Source organism: Lucilia sericata, unplaced genomic scaffold (assembly GCF_015586225.1).
Source record: "Lucilia sericata isolate MDLA Ls3-8-SP2 unplaced genomic scaffold, ASM1558622v1 Contig001464F_arrow, whole genome shotgun sequence".
Classification (NCBI taxonomy): Eukaryota; Metazoa; Arthropoda; class Insecta; order Diptera; family Calliphoridae; genus Lucilia; species Lucilia sericata.
In genome coordinates this window covers 27,314-54,283 of record NW_023995393.1, presented here as the reverse complement: position 1 = coordinate 54,283, position 26,970 = coordinate 27,314, and the positions used below count along the sequence as shown (strand labels likewise).

Here is a 26,970-nt window from a genome sequence, read left to right as displayed (position 1 = left end):
AAAGACATCGATTTTAAAAGTTGAGTCACTTGACACGAAATTCCCCATATAAATATGTACATGAACATTTTATGCTTATATATGTGTATGTATGTATCTACATATAAGTAAGTAGTCGTGTGCATTTGAAATTTATTTTTATGAAAAAATTTAATAAATTGAAAAATGCATTTAACAGAGTTATCAGGAAATATACGTATAACTACATGGATATAAAAAGAAATAATTTTAGAATTTAATATGCAACTGATTGTTTGGGGTACTTGATAAGCAAATAACCATTAAATACAACTACATCACCTGCAGGCTGCAGTTTGTTATAATATCAAGTGTCCTTTTTAACTTAAAATATGATGAAAACATGCAATACGAAAATAAAACAAATATAAATATAAAAACTTTATAAATAAAATATTTTGCTAAATAAGTCCCAGCAAAAACTTTTAGTTACAAGTAAGGGGTTAAGTTTTAAACATATGGATAATAGTAAAAATATGTATATAAGAAAAGGTGAATTTATGACATTCCATGACCAAGTGCTCTTCATTCAAATACACCTTTTATGATTCATTCAATAGTAATTCTTATTTGATTTGCAAAAAACTAAAATGCACTTATAAATAAATATTCAACAGCAATAAGTTTTTTTTATTTTTTTTTTTTTTAGAAAATTCCTCTCTAATTTGTTTTTGTATTTTAGCTCATAAATCTAAAATTCATGTAATAATTTGCTAAGGTGTATACAATGTCTATCTTAATATTTACAATTTTCCTTCTTAAACAAACAATAATATTTAAAAATAAGAAATATGTATGTATGTGTAACAATATTTGTACAGAATGTAGTTTATTTTTATACATTTTTTCATTGTTCTGGTTCTTTATTTTCATTGCAAACATACAAAGTTTCTGTTCTGTTTTAACAACATAAAAATTTTGTTGAAATTTAATACAATTTGTCATTCATTCAGTCATTTATTTGATGGAAGTGTGTATTTTTTTTGTTGCTTGTAGAAGAAAATAATAAAATACAAATATGTATATAATAAAAAAAAATAATAATAAACTTCGTCGTGTGGTAGACTTAGAGGCATTCAGTTTTTACCACATCTTCTCTATATAAAAATTAATGTAAAATGTCTAACTATAGACAAATACATTTATTTGTTTTTTATTTTTCTTTATTTGTTAACTGTCAAACATTTTTTCCTATTATCTAGCATATTAAATATACTATAAATTTAATGAGAACTAGGAAAAACATATTATACAAATTTCTATCCAACAATTTGTGAATCTATAATATAAATACTATTAATTGAGTGAGTTAATGAGTGACTGAATCATCATCGCACAACCCAAAAGGGTAAACCTAGACTCATAAACTTTAGAATAATAAAAGGAGCAAAACAGGTATTTGAATTTTTTGAAATTCGAAGATTTTGGATTAATAATGTGTAGCAAAGTTGTTTTTTGTTTTGGCAGAGGTTTTAAAATGTTCACTAATCCCTGTGTTATTTGGTGTGCTGATTCCGAATATGGAATTAAAAAAGTCGTATCACCCACCAATTTTCCACATTTTCATCTTTTAGTCATTTTGACTGTATACTTGTGACCCAAATGTAAAATTCTGTAATATTACAGAAGTTGCGAATAGTAACCCTCTTTGCCTCTGGAAAAATTTAGCGCTATAGGACCACATTAACTAGTGGCACCATGGCTCTAAAAGGGAAAACGATTTTTACAAAAACTTTAGCACTAAATTTATCCTTTTTAAGCAAACAATTGGAATGTGTATGTAATTATCGTTCCAATAAGATATGAAACACAAAAATCGGTTAAAAATTTTATAAATTATTACAAATTCTTCCGATCATTTAATGTCACAAAATACTTAAATTAGAAATATTTCAAAAATTTTAACAAATATTCTAACAATACTATGTCATTACATTAAATATATTCGTATTAACTTAAATGTGAGTTTTCATCTTCATTACACAGCGTAAACCGTGTTTGGGATATAGTCATAAATGGGAAACCCTTCAGACGGCAGTTTCAAATATCGAGTTTCAAATTTTAGCAATTTTGTTAAGCTAATTTGAAAATTTGAAGAAAATCTCCATGTGACCAATTATGGACCGATGTATATAAGAGCAATACTTGTACCAAATTTTATATAGATATCTTAATTTAGTAATGAGTTATGCGCGTTTAAGTGATTTTTGGGAGGGGACCTTGTATCGGAGCTATGTCCAATTATGGACCGATCGGAAAAACATTTCACAGTAACATTTCTGTATATAAGAGCAATACTTGTACCAAATTTTATATGGATATCGTAATTAAGTAATGAGTTATGTGCGTTTAAGTGATTTTCGGGATGGGACCTTCTATGGGAGCTATATCCAATTATGGACCGATCTAGACAATTTTTTTCCATATGAATTGACATAGAATTTTAATTTGTAAAATTTTGTGAATATATCAACATTCTGACGAAGTTATTAACAATAAACTCATTTTCCGGGAATGTGTATTTTTGTATGGGAGGTATAAGAAATTGTTGACCGACAATTTTCAACAAGAATAAAGTTCTTGTGTAAAAACAAATGTGTGATGATTTCCATGTAATTATATTGCAAAGCTTTCGAGAAAATTACATCATAATGTGTAAAAAATGCTTATTTTTTTAGGAGTTTTTTTAAACTTTAATTCATAACTTTTTCCGATGTGAACCGATTTTTCTCATTTTGAATACCAAACTGCCTAGGATAATAGGGAATATTGTTGCCAAATTTCAATAATTTATTTCACTTCGTTTTTACGACAGACTGACTGACAGACAGTCGGACATAGCTAAATCGATTTAGAATTTCATACGGACCAAGAATATGTATACTTTGTTGGGTCTCAGATGATATTTCTTGGTGTTACACACGGAATGACAAAGTTATATATACCCACCACTCATGGTGGTGGAGGGTATAAAAAGTTAATTTTCAAGTTAAACGCCACACCCACTATATATTCCGCCCATTTTTATTTCTATTACTGAAGATGTAGTCAAAACGGTTGAATCCTGTAGAAAGAGTCTCTATTTAACAGTTTAGCATTTAAAAATATTCAATAATAACTTTTCATTTTTGTAGATAGTGCCACGCCCACTATTACAATTCTGCTCATTTTTATATAAGTGACAAAAAATGGAAATGAAATTCAAAACACGTAAATTATTGTGTTATTTTTTCAACCAATATTTCTCTAAAAAACTTCATATTGGTCCATAATTGCCGCTACAGAAAGTATGTTTTTGGGCAAACAATCTTTTGAATATCAACATATTAAGGCAAATTCCATGGTGGGTATTGAACGAATACCCATAATATTTGCTTTTACGAAAGTCACTCAGATGCTCATATTATTATCCATATATGCCAAATTATGATGGTGGGTATAAAAGATTCGGCATAGTCGAATATAATACTTCATTTGATATTTGTTTTCTACATACTTTTATTTGTGTTCGTTATTTTATATTTTTATTTTCCGTTGAATATAAATATTTGCCAAACTAGCGAAAGGAAGAAGGTAACAAACTAAACACATAAAATCAAACTACGAACAAATTAAAGGCAACAAATTAAGACACAAATAATATATATTTTTTTAAATTTATTGATTTTTGTTATACGTTTGCTTTTCATATGCATGAATTTGTACAAATATTTTCCCAGAAAAACTAAACTTGTTAAATTTACATATTTTATTTGTGTTCTTGTTATTAAATAGAGACGTACTCTTGAGAGTTTTTTGACTCATGTTAAGGTTGAAAAAAAATTAAAATTTTGTTTAATCATGACTCAACGACTATGCAAATTTTTCTTAAATTTAGAAAAAATTAAAAAAATTACTTTAAAATAATAACAGCACCTTTAACATACTTTAAAAACGTAGCGTATGAGTAACAAACTACTTGTTTAGAAAATAAAACACTTCTACGCTCTAGATTCTTTTAGTTAAGCCAAATAATTTCTTTAATCTATTTAAGCATATTTGTCTAAAATTTAGAAAAAATTTTAAAATTACTTTGTATTAACATCACTCCTTATTAAATATTTTAATAACAAAGCGTATGAGTTATAAACTTTTTACTAGTTGTTTAAAGAATAAAACACTTATACGCACTAGATTTTTTTTTTGTTAAGTCAAATATACATATTTTAAAAATGTTAATATTACTACAGATTTCTTTAAAATTCATCCAAACATTCCAAAGAGAATACAGTTGTTTCATATAAATTATTTATGAACTTCTTAAAATTTGAGTAAAAAAGCTAAAATAACACCCTAATAAACATATACAATAAAAACGTTTTCACTACACCAACCCTGATTAACACCTCTGCTACGTTACACATGTAAAATTAATTTTTGCTTTCAGTTACCTCTGCATCTGGTGCATAGAAAATTTAATGCTGAAGAACTAACTCAAGCTTAATATCCAAACAAAGGCAAATAATAAGTTTCGAAACTTTTATTTGCAGTAATTGCAGCATTGTTAACTTTTCGTTTTCTATTTGCACAACACCAGGGAATGCGTTATCCAATATTTTTTCTTGTTTTATTTGTTTGCATTCAGGTTTTTTCTTCTTCTTTTGCAATTTCTAGGAGTCTCATCTCATAAGACATGATCTGAAGTATTAAAATACATGCATACATAGAGTTCATTCATTTATATGCTGTACGTATGTATGTAAGTATGCTTTTTGAATAATTTATACTATGGCCCATAAAAATTCTTAACATCTTTTAGTTTGCATAGAGAATGAAACTAGTGTTAATATGTAAGTTTATTTCTACTTGTAGTGTTATTCTCTCACATTTTGTGTTCAGGGTATTTGCAATTCGTTACAGCTTCATAAAGTCATGTACAAAATTATATTTAAATGTTATTGCAATTTTTTTAGTATATGTTTCATCATTTCACTTTTATTGCAAGTTTTAAAATATTTTTGAATTTTTGTTTCATTTCCTTCTCTTAAACGTAATAAAATTTTTAAAGAATTGCAATCACATATATTTTGCTTATTTTTTCTTGAATTTTGTTATACATACGTGCATTAGTTTTAAAATAAGTCATTTACACTGTTTCAAATTGTATTTCAGAAACATTTATGAAATAATGTGAAGAAAATGCAATGAAATTGCATTGGTTACATATAATTGTCCCAACAACATTATAAGACAAATAAATAAATAAGAACAAGTAAGAGTGCTATATTCGGCTGTGCCGAATCTTATATACCCACCATCAAATCATATATCTTAAATTTCAGGCGAATTTCGGAAAGTGGACCTATACAATAACAACCGATGTTTTTACTACTACATTTTAATCATTTATTGGATTTTTTCTCAAGTGATTTATCATATATACATGAATATTAATATAGTTATGGTGATGGTAGCACTTATTTTATCATATTTAATAATTTTTAAATGTTTTGATTTCCTGTAAATTTACTTATGGTCAATTTTGGACCGATCCTCCTAAAATTCTATAAATATTTTGCATTCAATAAAACTTGTTATGTCGAATATCAATGCTTTCTAATTCTTATATGAAGGCTTTAATCCAATATGGCTCGATGCTCATAAAATTTGACAAAAAGATTTTAGATCCCATAAAACTAGTTCATGACGAATTTTATCGCTATACTGGTATTTTTAAGCCAATTATGGCCGTTATACAGTTATGAGGGTTAAAGTTATTTTCTGAAGGGGCCCTTATATGGCGGGTCAATTATTCGCCGATCCTTATACAATTTTACAAGGATATTTAGGTTTTTATAAAACATGTTTATGCCGAATTTCACCGCTATATATGCTTCTTTTAGCCAGTTATGAGCGTTAAAGTCATTTTCTGAAGGGGAAAATTATGGGTAGATCCTTATAAAATTTAACAAACAGATTTATGTTCCTAAAAAACATGTTTATGCCGTATTTCACCGCTATATTTGCTTCCTCTAGATAGTTATGAGCGTTAAACTCATTTTCTGAAGGGGGCCTTATATGGCGGGTAAGTTTAATTATGGGCCGATCCTTCGATCTTCCCGTTTGGAGTCGATCGTGTTTTCAACAGACAGACGGACGGATATGGCCAAATCGTCTTAGAATCTAATAAGAATAGACGAATATATATCCTTTTATAATGGTGGGTATAAAAATTATAAATTTTTATAAAATATTCTGCTAATACAACAGTAACACCAATATGTCTAGCAACTTTTATCCAAAATATAAAACATCAAATATATACTGTCACAAATATTCCACAAATGTAATGCAATGACAATTGCCTCATTTGTTTCATATCCCCTATTTCAGATAATTTGAAAAATTTGGCATCAAGATGTTATCTTATTTATACCCTATATCACTATAGTTGGTTGGTATTATGCATCCGTGCTGATGTTGTAACAACCAAAAATGTTGTTCCTACATCTTAAAGTATACCAATCGGTTCAGAATCACTAATTGAGCTATGTAGCTGTGTCCGTCTGTGTGTTACAGATCGTAATTCTAAAGATAATTTGATGAATTTGGCACATACTATTCTTTGGACCCAAGGACGAATGCTATTGAAAATGGTTATTTCGTCTAATCCCCATACAACCGTACTCCCGAATAGGGCTTTTGAGTTCATAATTAAATGTTCTTGTATCTCTACAAATATCTGCAAAATTTAGTTTTATATAACCCTAAATGATACTGCCGATTTTCATTTGACTATAGCCCCATACCAATTCCCCTTCATTATACCCTACATTTCTAATTCAGAATAAATAACTTTAATATAGACGTAAATCCTTCTACCAAGATTTATAAGGTAGGCCCATATTTACCCCTGCCCCCCTAAGACCTATCTCACTGTAACATATATAAGATATAATGAAGGTTCATAACATTAGGCGAACTGTCCTAAAGTGATTATAGAAGACGTCTTCAATATAAACTGGACACATTAGAAGGCTATACAAAGACATCGAACGTTCCCGATCGCATACCAGACACATAACATGTCGGAAACTTTGAAACACTGATCCCAAATAGAATGTCTTGATCAAGCGGAACATTGGAGAAAATACCCAGTATCTACGTGGATGGCTTTAAATTGGGGAACAAAGTGGGCCTGGGGTTCTACAATGAAGATCCAGAAACATAAATAAGCACAACAGTAGCTTCCAGGCAGAAGTCCGAGCAATAACGGAATTCATAAATTAGATTTAAATAAATTTGGCGCCCAAAGGCCTTAACATATTTATGTACATCCAGAAGACAATTAGATGATAAAGTTTAATCTAAAATCCATATTGAGTTTTAAAAAGCTCAAACTGAACACTCTCCAGAAGGTAACATTTACATTATATGGGTACCAGGCCATTCGGAAGTAGTCGGCCTTTTGAAATAATGAAACGTTGGGTAGTAACACAAAAGTCCTATGAGAGTAGGACGAGAAACATTCTCAAAATAAGCAAGTCTCAGGTTAGTATGATGGTACGTATTCTGGACACATAGAATTACGGGCACAGCTATACAAAATTTGATGTGCGGATTCAGACGAATATAAAGCATGTAGGCGAAAGTGAAACTCTGGACCACTTTCTTTGTCATTATCAGCTTTCGCCTTCGGATCTGATGTAGTATATATCGGATTGTCGGAATTCTCTTAAGGAATTTGGTAGAAAGAGACAATGAAGGCATTTACTCTTATGAAACATCACTTTTTAGAGCATATTTTTGATTTTGGCTGCCAAATGTACATACATATATTTTTTACCATTTCCATAAAATACTTTCGTGTCAAATAGTTCTACTATAAAATTCTAATTAAACTTAAATAAATAATATATGTAATATGCTTAATGCCTAATAACTTTCAAATTTAATATTGCTAAATTACATTTTTATTCAAATACCTCGAAATAAGGACCAACGTAATAATGGAGATTGCAGTGTGCATGGTCACGTATTAAATAATACATGAACTGTTGTAAATGCAAATGTATGAATTACATTAAAACATCATGTGTTTTTACAGTACAGAGCAAAATAGTTTAGTTCAAAAACACCAAATTTGTAGTAATGACACTTTGTCCCGTTGCAAATAAGCAATTTAAACATCGTCTAGTATTTCTAGAAAGAAAATTGGTATGAACTTAAAAAAAACTATTATTTTTAATTGTTTCTAATTTTAAGAACATTCACCTTTTAATGATACCTTTTAATTTAAACTATTTTTAGTTGTGCTTTCTAAAAATAATCAGAGGTTATCAGTTTTCAGATTGTTTTATTTTTATTTTAAAATAAAATTATTTCTCTTAAAAATAATTAAAACAAAATAATGTCGATCAATTGTTTTGTAGAATGTTTTATAAGAACAATTGGCAAAATTACTTAAGTTAAGGTAAATTCACATATAGAAAATATTTAACAAAAAATTTAAAAAAATATATATTTATTTGATCTACCAATATTTTTTCTTTAAAGCAAATATATCAGTTATAAATTTATATATGTAAATACACTTATGTTGAATGGAAATTAAAATATTGATTTCATCAAATGTTTGATAGATGTGAACTTTTGTACGTACATACATGTAGTGTACAGGTGTTATATATTTTTGCAATTTTAAATCGTACATTGTGACCTTTGTATAATAGATAAATGCACAAAGCTTTTTTCGTTAACACATTTAAATTGCTCCTGTGCCAAACAACTTATTTTGGGATATTAATATAAATTAGACCATAGTCTAATATGTTGCTTTTCCCCAGCAATGATTAAATTTAAAATCAGTAAGAAACTATAGTCGGGCGAGGCCGACCACCTGTTACAAAAATAAAATGTGATTTAGTTTTCATGATAAAGCATTTAAGGTGAATTGTACCTTGCCTCAGATACACTTAAGCCATTTATTGTTGAATACAATTGTGGACATTTAAGTCAAAGTTTGAAGGGGGCTTTGTATAGGGGTTATGGTCAAATGAGACCCTATAATTATAAAATTCATGAGGGTTATCAAGGTTAGTATAGAACTTGGTTTTGCAGCTTTTTGTCGAGAAAGCTCTATTCGTCGGGTTCAGTTGTATGGGGGCTAGGTGAAATAATGGACCGATGTTAACCATTTCCAATAAGCTTCGTACCCAATATACCCTCCCCACTAAAGTGGTGTAGAGTATAATGATTTTGTGAAATTGACCCCTTTATTGGTTTCCGTATATAATGAACCGATTCTGTAGAAATTTATAAGGTTCACAGATAGGTCCAAACAAATGTTTAAACTGGAGCTGGCATTTGTGGTCTTATTTTCCAAAAGGCTATTTTCATAGAACAATAATCCTCCATCTTTTAGGCGAAAAGGAAGATTAGGGGTTTACAATTATTTATAATCTTGGATAGCCAAGCGTTACTCGAGGCTCTATTGGCATATAGGAGAAGGATTTGGCAGATAATAAGAATTACCATTGTAACTCGTTGATTGAATCACGTTATGAAAATTATTCAGAGTTTCGCAGAGCACTGACATTGGCAGCTGCCTTACTGGCCCCAAATAATATCTTTATCGTCTAACCGATTAAGTCTGTAAGCTTTATATGTACACTGTAATCTACAGGCTGCACAAAATAACTTTAGGAAATATCGACATCGATAAAAAACTAAGTGATTTCCAAAGCATTTTTTCATATAAATTACACACTTTTTTAAATGTTATGCAGATTATTATGAACTTTAGTGTTAAAATAAAACTTTGTCCTTTGTATGCCTGCTGTGAATGAAGGCTTACGAAGGATTTAAGCTTTATAAAAGCAACAACAAAAACCGCAACAGGCACACTGCCTGAGTTCACTTGGTCGCTTTACGTAATTATTGTTGCTGTAGTGTGTTGTTGGTTTTGATAGAATTTTTTGTTCTCTTTCTGGTGAATTTATTCTTCATCTTTCACTTTCTTTTCACTTTTTTCACAAAAATAGTTCTTTACACATTTTGGTATGTTCGTGGTCGTGATGATGGCTGAACTTTTGCATTGCATTTAAATACAACCGTCCCTTTGGACGTTGTTGAAAGCTTTTATGTAAATGTTGATGAAAGAGAAGGAAACTATTTTTTTTCTTTTTTCTATCGAAATTTTCTTCTAAATTTGACACACTTCGCGTGCAAATATACAACACTGTCTGTCACAAACACTTGAACTTGTTGTGCAAAAGGTATATTTGATTGTTTTCTCTGTGACGTTTGTGTCAAAGAGAATTTATAGGAAGTTGTTTTCATTAGCTTTTTTTTTCAAAAATGATTGCTTTGTGTAGAAAGTATTTCATACTATTTTAGGTGAATGTACATACATATGTAGTAGTTTATATGTATGTATGTTATACACATAGTTTATTAAAATGGCTCGAAGTCTCTATTTTCAGTCACTCTTCAAATTTGATTAACTTCGATATACACTTAATGATATGAATATGGACTTAAAGTAATTGTGTTTTTCACTGCACTAATCTTATAGCAAACTGAACTCCCTCATGGTCGTTCACTGTAAAAATAATCTGTTCAACATTTTAATATTTTTTGGCTGAGCCGGCCTAATTTGCTGCATATAAAGAGAAATACATGTACATATATATGTAAATACATAGTATATAATATGTAGCTATCATTGTGCATATATTTTATTTATGTATATTGTAGGCAATCATGTCACTCACTTCTCGTGACATTTTACATTCGATCAATACTCATATTCGTAGAATTTAGAACATTAAATTGTGTGTAGAAACTAGTTGTTAAACAATTCAAATAAAAAATGCTAAAAAAAACTCTAGCAACCCTGCAGTTCTACATAAAGTCTGTATATCCCTAAAAGTTAATAACAACAACATGTAATTTTGACCACGCAACGTTGTCAACATTGCAACAATTCGTTGTCGCAATCTAAAGTTTATGCACATCCGTTGTCTAAAAGTTAACAAACGTGGTAAGCTCAAAATCCGTTGTCAATAGGAAGCTTACGTTTGTTAACTTTTATACAACGAATGTGCATAAAATTTAGATTGCGACAACGAATTGTTGCAATGTTGATAACGTTGCGTGGTCAACATTACATGTTGTTGTTGTATGTATGTATATACTTGACAACGGATGTTATTGAAAAATTTGGTATCAATTTGGTACAAGGCGTGTATATTTTTTTCTCTCTGTGTACTTAAATGTACGCAAGTAAACTAATTTTATAACTACACTGAAAATAATCCATGCTTAACTTTAGGAAAACATTTCGTAACTACTACACGAAAATTTCGTGTATAATACGAAATATTATTTCATCAACTCCTTTTGGATTATTTTCAGTGTAGTGATAACCTTAAAAAAATAGATAAAATCATTAGATTGATACATACATTTGGAACTGTTGGAAAATGTACTTCATATTTTAGCATATACGTACGTATGTATGTACTTAGGTTTTGTTTCAAAAGACAACATCAAATATTGTTTGTGAAATGAACATGTATGTATATGTATGTTTATAGAAATATGAATCCTCATGTTTAATACTTGTTTAAAATAGAAAATACTTATGAAGATCCCCGATAAATGTGTGTGGTTGATTGCATGTCATAAATTTCACAATCTATCAGTTAAACTAAGATGGAGAAATGTATACTTACACAAACAGTTGAACATGAAAAAATGTCACAGAAGCAATTTTTATCATATTTTCTTAGAACTACTCAAGTTGTATTTGTAGGATTGTAAAAATTTAAAATTCATATTTTGCTCGAACCCCCTTACATTTTAGTAAATATTTATAGTACAGAAACATACCCAGGAAAAACTTACATTGAAAAGTAATGAGTTAAAAAGCTAATAAAACCTCTTTTCACTACTTGTTCATTAGCATTTTAAGTTATTATGTTAATACGGTGATGTCATTGGAGGCAAGTACTTCCACGCTCGCTTACAAATAGGGAGTTAAAGAAATATTTGCAATTTCTCTTACAAAGAAGTTGTTTAGTAAGTTGTTTTATTTTTAATAATAAAAAGAGCCAGCTAGAATACGAACAAAATGACAATGCCGAAAATAAAGTACATCTATATCAGATTATAAGAAAGTCATTATTAGAGTATTTCTAAGTAACGCAGACAGTAAGTAGTAGTCATTGAAAAGTAAGTGGTTATAGAAGTACAACCCATTATCGAGTTTTTTCTAAGTAGCTCCTGTATATAAAATTTAGTTTGCGATTTATTTATTTCAAAATATTATACTATTATACTTTTTTATTCATATTGTACATTTTTTGACCACAACTGTCTGTATAGAATGGAAGAAATATCGAAAGGAATAAACTCATCAAAGTATTTATCTTTTCTTTTTTTTGTTGAAGTTGTATGCATTTGCTTGGCATGACAAATTGTTCATATATAGAGAGAAACCGCAACAGACTTTTGTACATATAAAATGTCAGGCGTTTTAAATATTATCATCACATTTCATATGGTTTAATACAAAAATGGAAAAAGAAAATTCTTACACAAATCGCAAGTGCGCTATATTTGGTTGTTAAACTTAAAAAACTTAATAAAACATATTTATACCCTACACCACTTTAGTGGGGAGGGTATATTGGGTTTGTGCTGAAGTTTGTAACGGTCCTATACCCACCTTAAAGTATACCAATCGGCTTAGAATCATCTTTTGAAAATGGTTAAGATCGGTTCAGTATTATACCTGGCCCCCGTACAACTGAACCCCTGAATAGGGCTTGTAAACCTTGTAATCAAACTACAGGTCGCAATTTTGATGATAATTCAATGATATTTAATCTTCTATGAAAATGGTTAACATCGGTCCATTATTTACGAATAGGGCTTTCAAGATCATAATTATGTTTAATATAATCATATCTCAACAAAAAGCTGCAAAACCAAATTCTAGCCATAATGACTCTCATTAATTTTATAATTATAGGGTCTCATTTGACCATAGCCCCTTATACAAAGCCCCCTTCAAAATTTGACTTAAATATTCACAATTTTATTCAACAATAAATCGCTTAAGTATATCTGAGACAAGGTACAATTCAACTTAAATGCTTTATCATGGAAACTAAATCACCTTTTATTTTTGTAACAGGTGTTGGGTATCATATGGTCGGCCTCGCCCGACTATAATTACTTACTTGTTTTTAATTTTATGTCAATTTCATAATTTACTGTTCATTAGTAGACAATTGTCTAAGTCCATGTAAAATTTTATTCAGACCGAACTAGCCGTTTAAAAATGTCGGATTTATTTCCAAAAAATTCCTTTCCTGTCTTTTTATGAAATAAAATAAAAATTTAAAAATTAATTTTAATATTTTCCCCAATGTGGAATAGTTTGTTCATTATTTTTACACACATGAATGATTAATACAAGAAAATAATGAAAATATATGACCTGTATAATTGGATGATAAATGACACAAATTTACCGAATCAGTGCATCGAAAGCAATGAATGGATTTATAGTTAAATTATCTAAGTACTGTAACATAATACTGCAACTACACTTCTACATATACTTCATAATATATTTGTGTATCTTTCAGATGTGTATTTTGGTTTTCATTTTTATTAAAGAATTCAAAGAAATTTAATTAGCAACAATATTAAAGCGAACAATAAATGATTATAAAATTTATTATTCTTGGAAATTTTTTAAATTTAAAAGAATTTTTTTTTTCTCAAATTGTATGTAAAGTTACTATGATTGCGAGTACTGCTTTAACAGTATTTAACTTGTATACATATATTTCATTTTTCCTTGAAAAAAAAAAAATAATTATCTTGAAGCATAAGATAAATTTTTTCGTTAAAGTATAAAATTCTTAAAATGTTTTATATTAACTCTTACTTGTCAACCAATTATTATGAACTGCAATATTTATATAAGACTTATTTATAAGTTGGTATATGGATTTAAGTTTTTTTTAAGTTTTAAGGTCATCAGTAGATGAAGTAAGTATTAAAATAGTTGCAGCAGTTAATAGTGGCATGTTTAAATGATTTCATACCAGTTTATTTGGAAAATAATATACAATTTTAACATATAATTAAAAAAATATAACTCACTCATATACTTATAGCACTGCAGTATAAATATTATACATATACATACATCTAGACTTTCGAACCATTTCATGTCAAACAACTCGGTTGGATTTTAATCTTATTTGTATAATATTTTTTACACCCAAATTATGCGACTGCAACAAATTTGTATTATTCAAGGTCTATTAAAACGACTTTTGGGAGTTATTTCTTTTTTGCTGAATTTTTTCATAATTTTAAGAACTATAATAAAATTTACAAAAATAAAAACAAATACTGTTAACCATTTCCAATGAACCTGATGAAAAAACCTATTTCGTTTTACTTCAAAAAAATCAAGGAAAAAATAATCAGTATTCACATAATATAATATTTGGAATCATATAGATATTACCCAGCAAAAACTGTTTAATGGCTTTCAATTGTAATTACTTACCTAACAACATACTTTTTAATGACTACTACATATCGTCTGGATTGCATATAAGTAGTCTAATAAGATCTTACTAATAATGTGTTATATAAATACTTTCTAATTCATTAGTCATCTTGCCAGTGAAGATATACATAGAGGCTGTATAAGTTTTTTCAGGTGATTTGCAATGACTATTTTTTCTAATTATCTACGTTTGTGGGAAATACTTGCCTCTAATGACATCACCGTCTTAAAGTAATGATTTTAAATGCTTTTGTGTAAGTAAATTATGGCATTTTAACCCCTTACATGGTAACGAAAGTTTTTACTGGGTAGTAGAGTTTGGGGTTCTGGAAATTCCGTCCGGGAATTCTCGGGAAAAGTTTGTCGGGATTTCCCGGGAAATTTTTTTAATCATTCCCGGGAAAACGGGAATTTTTAAGTATTTTTAACATATTTTGGAAAAACTAGTGATTTTATAATATACTAGCGATTTTTTTAAAGGCAAATTACAAAACATGATTAATGATGCAACAGGAAATGAAAAAAATCTAAATTAAATCTATGTAAAAGCTTAACATGAAGGAAGTACAAATAGAACCAAAGATGTTGACATTCTCTTTAATGCATTTCTAAAGCCAACGTCTGTGGAAATAGCTGGAAATTTATTAACAAAATAACGGAATAGTTGATCTGTTCTTATATTTAATTAATTCTAAGAAGTAAGAATGAATGAACTATATATGTTTCTTTTTTTGTTAGCTATTTCCCTGCATATGGAAATGTTTAGTAGTCTATGGTATACAAACATGTATCATGTTGATTTTTTAAAAACCTGGTATACAAGGAACATGTAGTGGATTATGTAATCCCATAATTTTAGTAAAAGAGTAGTTTTGGGATGAGTCTGATGTAATGCATGTTTGGATTACATGGTCCTACATCTACATGACAATGTTAAATGTATAATGTTTTTTATATTTGTATTAGTTTTGGACCAGTCCCTTTACACAAGTGTAAGGTTGGTTGGTTAACGTGGTAGTTCACTGCGCGCGAACAGCCAAATAGAATCGAAGAGACCTCTCGTCAGGTGTAGTATTGTATAGCATTAGATTCAGCCTGTAGCAGTGAAAAAGCTCAGGATATCATTAAGCTTAGACCCACATATCTTCCACAATAACTTGCACCCTTTACATAAGTCTAGGTTATTCCGTCTATACCCACAGATCGTTCTTGCATTGTCTAACTAATAGCGAAGTGGTAGAATAAGAGTTTAGTAAGACAATTGTCGCTTGTATATCGACAAAAATTCCTATGTTGCCACGAATATTGAGATGATGCATATGTTTAAATGATTTTTTTCATTCCCGTTTCCCGGGAAATTGAAAAGTCCGGGAATTCCCAAACTCTACTTGGTAGTTATAGCTACTTATATAAATATAAGGGGAAAGTGGTTTACTGTCTTTTAACTAATCTGCCAAAGATAAATCTCTCAGAAAATATAATTTTAAACAATCCAAAAATTATTTTTATGGTTGTTTTAATCTTTAAGACATCTCGAAAAATAATGAACTTAAAATCACAGGTTGAACTTTTAGTTGACATAAGCAGTTATCGGTATCTCAAAATCCTGATGTGATGTGAAATTTTGAGCGGAATTCAGATTCGAATTCTGGATTTAAAAACGTATACTTTCCCAGGAAAAACTTACATTTAAAAGTAAGGAGTTAAAATTTGCTTAAACTATAGCATTTGAAATCATTACTTTTACATAGAGATGACATTGGAAGCCAGCTCGCTTAGAAATAGGGAGTTAAGTAAGTATTTTGTTTCTAAAAAAATATCTATGAGTGTATTATTAGTTTTCACAAAAAAATATATTTTTTTTCATTTGTGTTAAAAACAATGATCGAAAACAATATGTCAAGGCTGAAAAGTAAGTACTTACATAATATATTATTTGTAAAATATTACGAGACTCACTCTAAGTAATGCATACTGTATATAGTATGTATAATTTCTAAAGAAGCGAAAAAGAAGTAGAATTTGCTTGTCATAGGAGGGATGTCCTTTTTATTTGATTCCAAATTCAATACTTCTGAAAGTAATTTTTATGTTTTTTATAACCTACACCACTATAGTGGGAAGGGTATTATGCGTTTGTGCTGATGTTTATAACGCATGAATATATTAGTACTATACCCACCTTAAAGTATACCGATCGACTCAGAATCACTTTCTGAGTCGATTTAACGATGTCCGTCCGTCCGACCGTCCGTGTGTCCATGTAAACGTTGTTATCAAAGTACAGGTCGCAATTTTCAAGATAATTCGATGAAATTTGGAACATATGTTTCTTTTGACCTAAGGACGAAGCCTATTGAAAATGGTTAAAATCGGTCCATTATTTCACCTAGCCCCCATACAACTGAAGCCCCCGAAAAGGGCTTTTGAGCTCATAATTATGTATAATATAAATGTATCTCGATGAAGGTTCGCACAACTACGTTTTATACAAGCCTTGATGACCTTGCCGAATTTCGAAATGGTCGGACTTTATTTGATTCTAGCCCCCTCACAAAGCCCCCTTCAGAAAGTGACTTGAATATCCGCAATCTATTTATTAGCACAGTTATTGTAATGAAATTTAGCACAGACAAATATTATATATATTATTTAAATATTATATAAATACAAAAATATCCAGCCCTTTTTATCGGGATCGGTCCACATTTGCTCCTATCCCCCATATAGTTAGTTAGTTTGAAAGGAGGTGATGTATATACATCAAATCCGAAGAAATACACCAGGGCCTCTATCGGGCCTGTTGTGCGCTCCTTAACCAGTGCCTCAGGTCGGAATCGAACCCACCACCTCCGGTCTACCAGACTAGAACACTAACCACTAACCTATAAAATATGTTCATGTCGAATTTCATCGCTATTGATGCGGTTATGAGCGTCAAAGCCATTTTCTGAAGGGGACCTTATATGAGGGTAGACTCAATTATAAACCGATCCTTATAAAATTATACAAAACGATTTAGGTTCCTGTAAATGTTCACGTCGAATTACATCGCTATAGATGCTTCCTTGGACAGTTATAAGCGTTAAAGTCATTTTCTGAAGGGGTCCTTATATGGGGAATAGGGTCAATTTCTTATACAATATTACAATGATATTAAGTTTCCTATAAAATATGTTCATGTCGAATTTCGTCGCTATAGATGCATCTTTTAGACAGTTTTGAGTGTTAAAGCCATTTTCTGAAGGAGACCTTATATGGGGGTAGGGTCAATTATGGACCGATCCTTATAAAATTTTACGAAGGTGTTAAGGTTCCTATCAAATATGTTAATGTCGAATTTCATCGCTCTTTTAGTCAGTTATGAGCGTTAGGTTCATTTTCTGAAGGGGACCTCAATTGGGGATAGGGTCAATTATTAACCGATCCTTATAAAATTTTACCATCATATTAAGGTTCCTATAAAATATGCTCATGTCGTATTTCATCGCTATAGATGCTTCTTTAATGCAGTTATGAGCCTTAAAGTCGTTTTCTGAAGGGGACCTTATATGGGGGGTAGGGTCAATTATGGACCGATCCTTATAAATTTTTACAGAGCGATTTTGGTTTTATGTCGAATTTCATCACTATATATGCTTTCTTTTTTTGTGAAGGGGACCTTATATGAGGGCTAGGCGAGTTCGTGGACCGATATTGCCCATTTTCAATACCAAACAAACTGCATGGACATAGCTAGATTGTCTTAACATTTAATAAGGATCCAGAATATATATACTTTTATGATGAATATTTCGATGTGTTACAAACGGAATGACAAAAACAATATACCCCCATCTTTTTTGGTGGTGGTATAAAAATAAATCACATTAAATATTCATAACTGGTGTAGGGTATCATATAGTCGCACAGTGGTATAGGAAAAAAAAGAGGGAAATAATTCGGTAACTTCTAAACGATTAATCCGATTTTGATGAAATTTGGTATGCACCAAGAGGAGGTGATATATAACATGCCTAACTAATGTTTTTTAAGTAACAAATTAATTAGGGAAAACTCAACATCTTTTAGAAAATTTACTTTAAAAAAAAAAATTAAAAAATGTTTTGTATTCAGTTTTTGCGAAGATACAAATTCAAATTGCAATAAAAATTTTATTTATGAATATTTTTTGATGAAATTTTACAGTTAGGTAGATTTTTTTACTCAAAATCCAAAATTAAATAAAAATTTCGAATTTTCTTATTAAAAATCCCGGAATTCCCAAAAAAGTTTCAAAAAATCCCAAAAATGGGATTTTTTGGTTTTTTGCCTATTATATCCATACCAGGTTCGGGGTTATCGAAACCCGTTACAAAATGATTAAGAACATATTGGGTCATATAAAACAGGTCACTATAATTTGATATCGACTATGCGATTTGAGAATTTTTGCTCAAAATTGAATTTTCCATAAAAAATAGGGTTTTTTTGGATGGACCTGGTCCCCTCGGTATCAAAAATTTTTAGGTTTTGTTTCATTTATCGTATTTTATGTAAAGTCAGCTTTCCAAAAAGTATAAATTCTATATACATCTTCTTAGAAACTTTTTAGATAACTTAAAAAGAAAAAGATACTTTTTTCCCCAAAAAAAAAAAAAAATGACAAAAAATCGCCTTTTTTTAATTTTTTAAATTAAAATGCCTATAACTTTGGACTCAGTCATGATTTTTACATAATTCTTTCACTGCTTGATATATAAACTTGTTGTTAAAAATGGCGAAAATCGGGAATATTTGGACCCGCTATTATCAAAAAACTAAAGTAAGGACGGTAAAAATTTTAAAATTTTAATTTTCAAATGCGAATATCTCCTAAACTATAAGAGATAATTTACTGCTACGAGATTCTATATACGAAATTTTTTTTAAATCGGAACTCAAATGAAGAAATAGGATTGTTTTAAAAATTTAACATAGCCAAGGTGTCCTAATTTGAGGACCCCCCGCCGGGCCCCTGGTTGGCCTATAAGGTCCAAATTCAAAACCTAAACTCGACAACACCCCCTCTTGGTGCATACCAAATTTCATCAAAATCGGATTAACCGTTTAGAAGTTACCGAATTATTTCCCTCTTTTTTTTTCCTATACCACTGTGAGTCGACCAAGCCCGACTATACTTTCTTACTTGTTTTTTTTTTGGAAATAATTTGGAAGTGAAATTGTAGTATTAGGAAATACAACTAATTTGACGAACTTTTTATGGATATGACATCTCTACACACTTAATTTTGTCATATATTGATCATTTTTGATGAAGAATGGAAAAAGTCCAAGGATATCGCAGGGTATTATCCTTTTTGTCATGCAATGCCATCAAATTCAAAAAAATAAGTTAGTTTTATTTGTTGTTTTGTTTTTCCATAATAAAATAAAGTACTTCTTTATCAGATTAAGGGAAAGTTATTACCAGAGTACTGCAGATGGTAAGTGTTTGTGAAATGGGGTGTCCCTAACGAGAGCAGGTCGAGAGTCCTCCTCAAAATGAGCTAGTCTAAGTGGTGACACAGGGTTACGGGCACAGCTATACAAAATTGGACATGTGAAACTTTGGAGCACTTTGTCATTGTCGGGTTTTCGCCGAAATTAGATTCAAATATCTTGATATGATATTATTTCGTATATAATATCTTTCACTAACACTGATTGTAATTTTCTTAGGAATAACGTCCAGGAAACCGAGTTTCTGAACATCGGACTTTAATACATTCAAGGAATACCATGTAAGGTTTTTGTTTTTACCAAGTAGGTTAAATAACTAGTTCAGGACTATCCCCCGTACTGCTGGGTTTGAATAAGTAAGTTTAAAATCGTTGACAATAAAAAAAGATTATTTACCGCCTGCTCAAAATATGTTACACAGTGTGTCGTTTACTACCAAGTAATGAGTCGAAATCATGGCTCATAATATCTTAAAAAATCTTTAAGAATTGACGTCAATTGCAAGCATATTTTTGTAAAGAAAACCAAATTGTTAAATAATGTTTAAACTTAGAAAGTGTTATTATCAGTTATTTTAAAGTGTTTAATGCATTGTTCACACTTAATTATTATTTTTATTATTCTTTCTTTTTTCTGGTGTTAATTTATTCCTTTTTGTAAAACAAAAAGTACAAAGAAAAGAAGCCATCTCATACATAATTATAATAATGTGTGTATTTGTACTACTAAAGTTTTTCTTCTTACATTCCGTCTTTAGTTATATTTTTACTCATTTTATTTGCATAAAAATATAATTTGTTTTGCGCCTGAATTTAATCGCGCAGTAAAAAATACATTATGAATGCGTTTTCTCTAAAAACAAACTTTATTTATGAGATCATAATGTAAACAAGTAAGAGTGTTATATTCGGCCATGCCGAATCTTATATACCCACCATCAAATCATCCTTATAAATAAACTTTGATATTATCGATCTATGTTGAATCATATGTCGATATTAATATGAACATCAGGGAAATATTTGGTAGAGGGAATTTAATAAGGGCTTAAGCATGGATCGTACTCTTCCGAATTAAAAATATTAATTTTGTTTGATCCAATATTTATAACCATAAACTGTTTTTTTGTAAGAGTGGTTATATGGAGGGTAGAGTCAATTATGGACCTATCCTTGTCGGTTTATACAATAATTATTTGTATCTAATGTAGCTGTACTTGTATCTTTAATTCAGTCATGAGGTTTAAAATAATTATCTGAAGGGAACCGAAAATGGGTGTTTGATTAGTTATCCTCATCAAATTCAGTTGAAAACTTCCAGTTCCTATAAAACTACCGTAATTTGGAAGAACTTTTAAGCCATACATGAGCGTTAAAGTGATTCTCTGGAGAGAATTATACGCCCACCCCCGTATAAGTCAATTATGGATCGATACTTCTAAAATTTAAAACGATTTTTAGTTTTTGGCTAGTACAAAACTTGTTTACGTAGATTTTCACTGCTGTAATCGCATTTTTGAGTCAGTAATGAGCGTTAAAGTCATTATCTGAAGGGGACCTTATAGGGGGGTAGGGTCAATTACAGATTCTCATAAAATTTAGTGGGAGATTTTAGCTAATACGAAAATTGTTTATGTCGAAATTCATCGATGTACTCGCAGTTTTAAGCTAGTAATGAGCTTTAAAGTCATTTTCTGAAGGGGACTTTACAAGTGGGATAGGGTTAATTAAGGATCGATCCTAATAAAATTTGATAAAGAACTTTTGGCTTGGACAAAACTTGTTTATGTAGAATTTTACTGCTGTACTCACATTTTTGAGTCAGTAATAAGCCTTAAAGTCATTATATGGGGGGTAGGGTCAATTATGAACCGATCCTTATAAAATTTTACGAAGAGATTTAAATTCTTATAAAACATGTTTGTGCCGAATTTCACCTCTATTGATGCTTCCCTTAGCCAGTTATGTGCGATAAAGTCATTTTCTGAAGGGGACTTTATATGGGGGGTAGGGTCAATTATGGACCGATTCTTGTAAAATTTTACAAGGAGATTTAAGTTCTCATTAAACATGTTTGTGCCAAATTTCACCGCAATTGATGCTTTTCTTAGCCAGTTATGGGCGATAAAGTCATTTTCTGAAGGGAACTTTATATGGGGGGTAGGGTCAATTATGGGCCTATCCCTATAAAATTTTACAAAGAGCTTTAGGTTCCTATAAAACATATTTGTGCCGAATTTCACCGCAATTGATGCTTCTCTTAGCCAGTTATGGGCGATAAAGTCATTTTCTAAAGGGGACTTTATATGGGGGGTAGGGTCAATTATGGACCGATTCTTATACAATTTTACAAAGAGATTGAGGTTTCGATAAAACATGTTTTTGCCGAATTTCACCGCTATTGATGCTTCCCTTAGCAAGTTATGAGCGATAAAGTCATTTTCTGAAGGGGGCCTTATATGGGGGCTAGGCGAAATCGTGGACCGATATTGCTCATTTTCAATACCAAACAAACTGCATCAACTATAAGTATCTGTGCAAAATTTCAGCTCGCTAGCTACTTCCGTTTGGACTCTATCGTGTTTTCAACAGACAGACAGACGGACAGACGGACAGACGGACGGACATGGCTAGATCGTCTTAGAATCTAATAAGGACCCAGAATATATATACTTTTATGGGTCTTAGACGAATATTTCAATGTGTTACAAACGGAATGACAAAAACAATATACCCCCCATCTTTTTTGATGGTGGGTATAAAAATTAAAAAAAATAAAATAAAACTTAAAATAAAACAGCTTTAACAACACAATTTATTCTTCTTAGTTTTGTTAATGAGTGAGTAAAAGAAAACTGATGAAAATTTATAGAAAAACACACACAGAAAGTTGTTTAGAAAGTTTCAAGATGTTCTTGTTGAGAAAGAAACTAGGAGTATGGAGGGGTTTTTATGCCTCATGTAAATAAATTTCTAAACAAAAATGTATTTTCTTTTAATTTCTACTTTTATAATTATTTCTCAAGAAGAGTTAAAGCTAGTTTTCGCAAGTTTTAATAAGAATCTAGAATCTGAATTTGCACAATTAAGTAAAGCTGTTATAAGAATTGTTTATACAACAAGGCTTAATAAATCACATAATTATTGTTAGACTTGAGTATGTAAGTATTTTACCTTAAACTATTTTCTACAATAGTGTTTTCTCTTAAATGGTTAATTTTATTTTAATTACGCAGAAAAACGTATACAAAAATATATAACAAATTAAAAACATCCGCCAAATGTTTCACATACAAGGACAAAATTGTACATTAGTAAGCTTACATTCTTACACTAAGCTTTGTGCGTTAGTCGAAGATCATGGACACAATGCCACGCCCATTCACATTGGAACAATTTTAAAAGTGAAGTAACTAACTTTCATGTTCACTTTTATACTCTTAATGAATCATGTTAGAGTGCTATATTCGGCTATGCCGAATCTTAAATACCCTCCACCAGCAAACTACTTTTTTTATTAAAGGCTATTAAACTATGTATCTAGTTTTTAGATAACTTGGAATAAGTTTTGTTTCCGTAGTGAGGGTACTATCATTTAGTAATTTCTTTATGGAACTTATTTTGATTAGATCAAAAAAAAGTTGATATTAAGTAATTTTCGTATATGGAGTTTCTGCGGGTGCTATAACCTATTATGGGCTGATCTTGCAAATGCCAAAAAATCTAGAAGGATGATTTGTATATATACAACCCCTATTTCTGTCGAGTTTTACTTCGATGTCGATATTTTTAATGAATTATATTCCTTTAAGTATTTTTCGAAATGATCTTGGCCTTATATGTGAGCTACCTCCTATAATGGACCAATTGGAAAACATTTTAGCAGAATGATCTATCTATACACAGAACATGCTCATGTCGAATATTATCCCGATATAATCATTTAATAATGAATTATGTGATATTAAGTGATTTTCAGAAGTGAACCTTTTATGGGAGCTATGACTAATTGTAGAGCGTTCTGAAAAAAAAATCCGTATACTGATTTATATATGTATATACAAAACATATTCAAGTTGATTTTTATCCCGATAACTTTTATTGTCAATAAAATTGCGCATATGGGTTTTTTTGGAAATAATCCTTATATAGGAGTTGTCACCAATTATGGACCGATCCGGGAGAAAAATTCGTAGAGTGATAGATACATACACAAAACATATTCGAGCCGAATTTTGTCTCGATAGCTTTATTTATTATTGAAATATGCGCGTTTAAGTGATTCTCAAAAGTGGATCTTATATGAGAGCTATGACCAATTATGAACTGATTCGAAAAAAATTTCGCCGATTGTTTTACATATATACAAAACATATTAATGTCGAATTTTACCACGATAGCTTTATTAGTTGATGAAATATGAGCGTTTAAATGATTTTCGGTAGTGGGCCTTATATGGCAGCTATGACCAATTATGGACCTAATCGGAAAAACATTCGTAGAGTGATTGATACATACACAAAACATATTTATGTAGAATTTTTCAATGAAATATGCGTGTTTAAGAGATTTGGGGCTTATATAGGAACAATGACCAATTGTGGACCGATGTAAATCTACCTTGGTAGAATGACATCTGTTTATATTATATTTATTTAAGTTGATACCGATATATTTGAGGAAGTTATTAACGATAAATCCATTTCCGGAAATATGTACCTTTTTATGGGGGCTGTGGGAAATTTTGAATCGATTGTATAAAAATTTGTATATCTGGGAAACCATTAGAGGTAGAATCGTTAGATTTCGCACGGTCACAAAGAAATGCATATGAATAATTAGACGAAAACATGTTCAGATCAGCAATATCAGTCGTGACACCTTGCATACAAATTAGTATATCTGGGAAAAAGTTAGAGCTAAAATCCTCAAATTTTTTACGGACAACATTGAAATGTATACGAATTTAAAACAAAATTTCGTATATCTGTTAAACTTTTAGAGCTAGAATCCTAAAATGTTGCCATTAATGCAAACATTTGGGAAATTTTACATGACAAACTTTTACATACATTTGAGGATTTGGCGAAAAGATTTGCGAGCTATCAATAGTAGACATGCCACCTTTCAAACGAAGTATAGAATGTTAAAATAAGATAAACTGAAATGGTGAAAGTTTTGAAATATTGTACAAAAATTATTTTAAAAAAATTTAAAATTTAAAAAATTGTTTTTGGAAACAATCAAGAAATAGCTATCTGAACTCCTTTGGACAATTTTTGCTAAGACCAATAGGTGAAAAGTTACACTCATTTGAATAAAACCCTGTATGACCAAAATGTCCAACTTTGACCCCCTCTAAGCGTCGTAGCGCTATCCAATAGAACCTTGGTTCAAATTTCATCAAAATCGGAAGACATCGATTTTTAAAGTTGGGTCACTTGACACGAAATGACCCATATGTATGTATATTAGGCGCTCTTATACATATATGTGCAATTATTTATTATTATGCGAGGACATTTGTATAAAAGTTATCGAACCAATTTTAACTGATAAATTTCGTATATCATACAAAGTTATGACATATTTTTTTAAATTAATTCCATATTTTAACTTTGCTTTTATTAAATTTCTCTCACTGTATAGAGGATAAAAAAATTGGTATGTAGTGCTACTTACCTAATTAACAATGTTCTCCAGTTAACACATGCATATATAAAAATGTTGTATTGTAGTGGTTGTTGTCGTTGTTGTCGTCGTAATATTATTTACACAATTGCTGCAATTGAGTTGTTACAAAAGACCCTTAAAGCAATTGTTTGTCCAAATTGCCTAAGGTTTCTTAAATGTTCATAACAAATATACGCAGGCTCATATGTATGTAAACAGACATTCACATATAAACACGTACACTTATGTACGTACAATTTTACAAATACTTGTACACTTTCGTACGTTTCTTTACAATGGCAATTTTGCAAGTAAATAACTACAATTTAAAGTAGATAAATGCACACAAGAGCATTTGTTGCATAAAGCACCACGAACCAGTTAAAAATACACTGCAACAATTTATTTTACACTAAACAAAGAAAGGAAAAAATATAAATGTTTCCTTTTCTAAGCGAGAAGATGTGAGTGAGTGTGTGTAAGTCTGGGTGAAAAATAATAGATGAAGGTAATAATGATATTTTAGATTATGGCGATGATGATGTTCTTGCTGCAGTTGGTCCGCTGCAAGTTGTGAACTGTTGATAAATATGAATTCACTTGATGATGAATTACGATGAGTTTATTTGTCGTTTTGTTTTAAATGTCACTTTCGTCGTTGTTGTTGCTGTATTAAAGTTGCTTTTTGCATTTAAGCATGCTTGTTTCCACTTTTCAAATAATTTCGTTTGAGTCCACAACAGGTCATCCATAGATAATAGTAGTTATAAAATCTCCCTGTACGAAATATGTATGTATGTAAGACAGAAATATGAAAATACCAGCAACAAAGCTGTGATTACCACAACAACATGCAACAATCAAAGTGTATAATAATTTCTTTCCCAAAGACTTTGTAGACGGTTTTTGTTTAAAGATACAATAATAAACTGTTTAGATTCTTTGAGTTTTAAGAAGACTCAAGTTAATGCCACCGAGGCCAACTAAACGTACAAATGTCACAGAAACCAGAAAGCCAGCATAAGGTAAGAACGACACAAAAGAAATTCTACACAAAAAGGTGTAAAATTAACAAAATAAAAAAAAAAAAATAAACATGAAACATCAAACAAATAAATTACGTACGTACTTGTAATTTGTTTCCCTTAATTTAAAAGAAAAGAAAATCTTTAGTGCTATTTTGTTTTCCGGTTCTTCTGAGGCGGCATAAATTAAGAC

The 26,970-nt window shown here is 30.2% G+C and overlaps 1 protein-coding gene across 1 annotated transcript in view; it reads right to left on the bottom strand.

Moving 5' to 3' along the window:
• Positions 1 to 26,970, bottom strand: part of LOC119611491 (putative uncharacterized protein DDB_G0282133) — a gene marked incomplete at its 3' end in the record, with an annotated part of 104,865 nt that overhangs the window by 60,023 nt on the left and 17,872 nt on the right. Inside the window, exon 2 of the mRNA XM_037967082.1 lies at positions 25,762 to 26,164. The remainder of the gene's footprint in view (positions 1 to 25,761; positions 26,165 to 26,970) is intronic.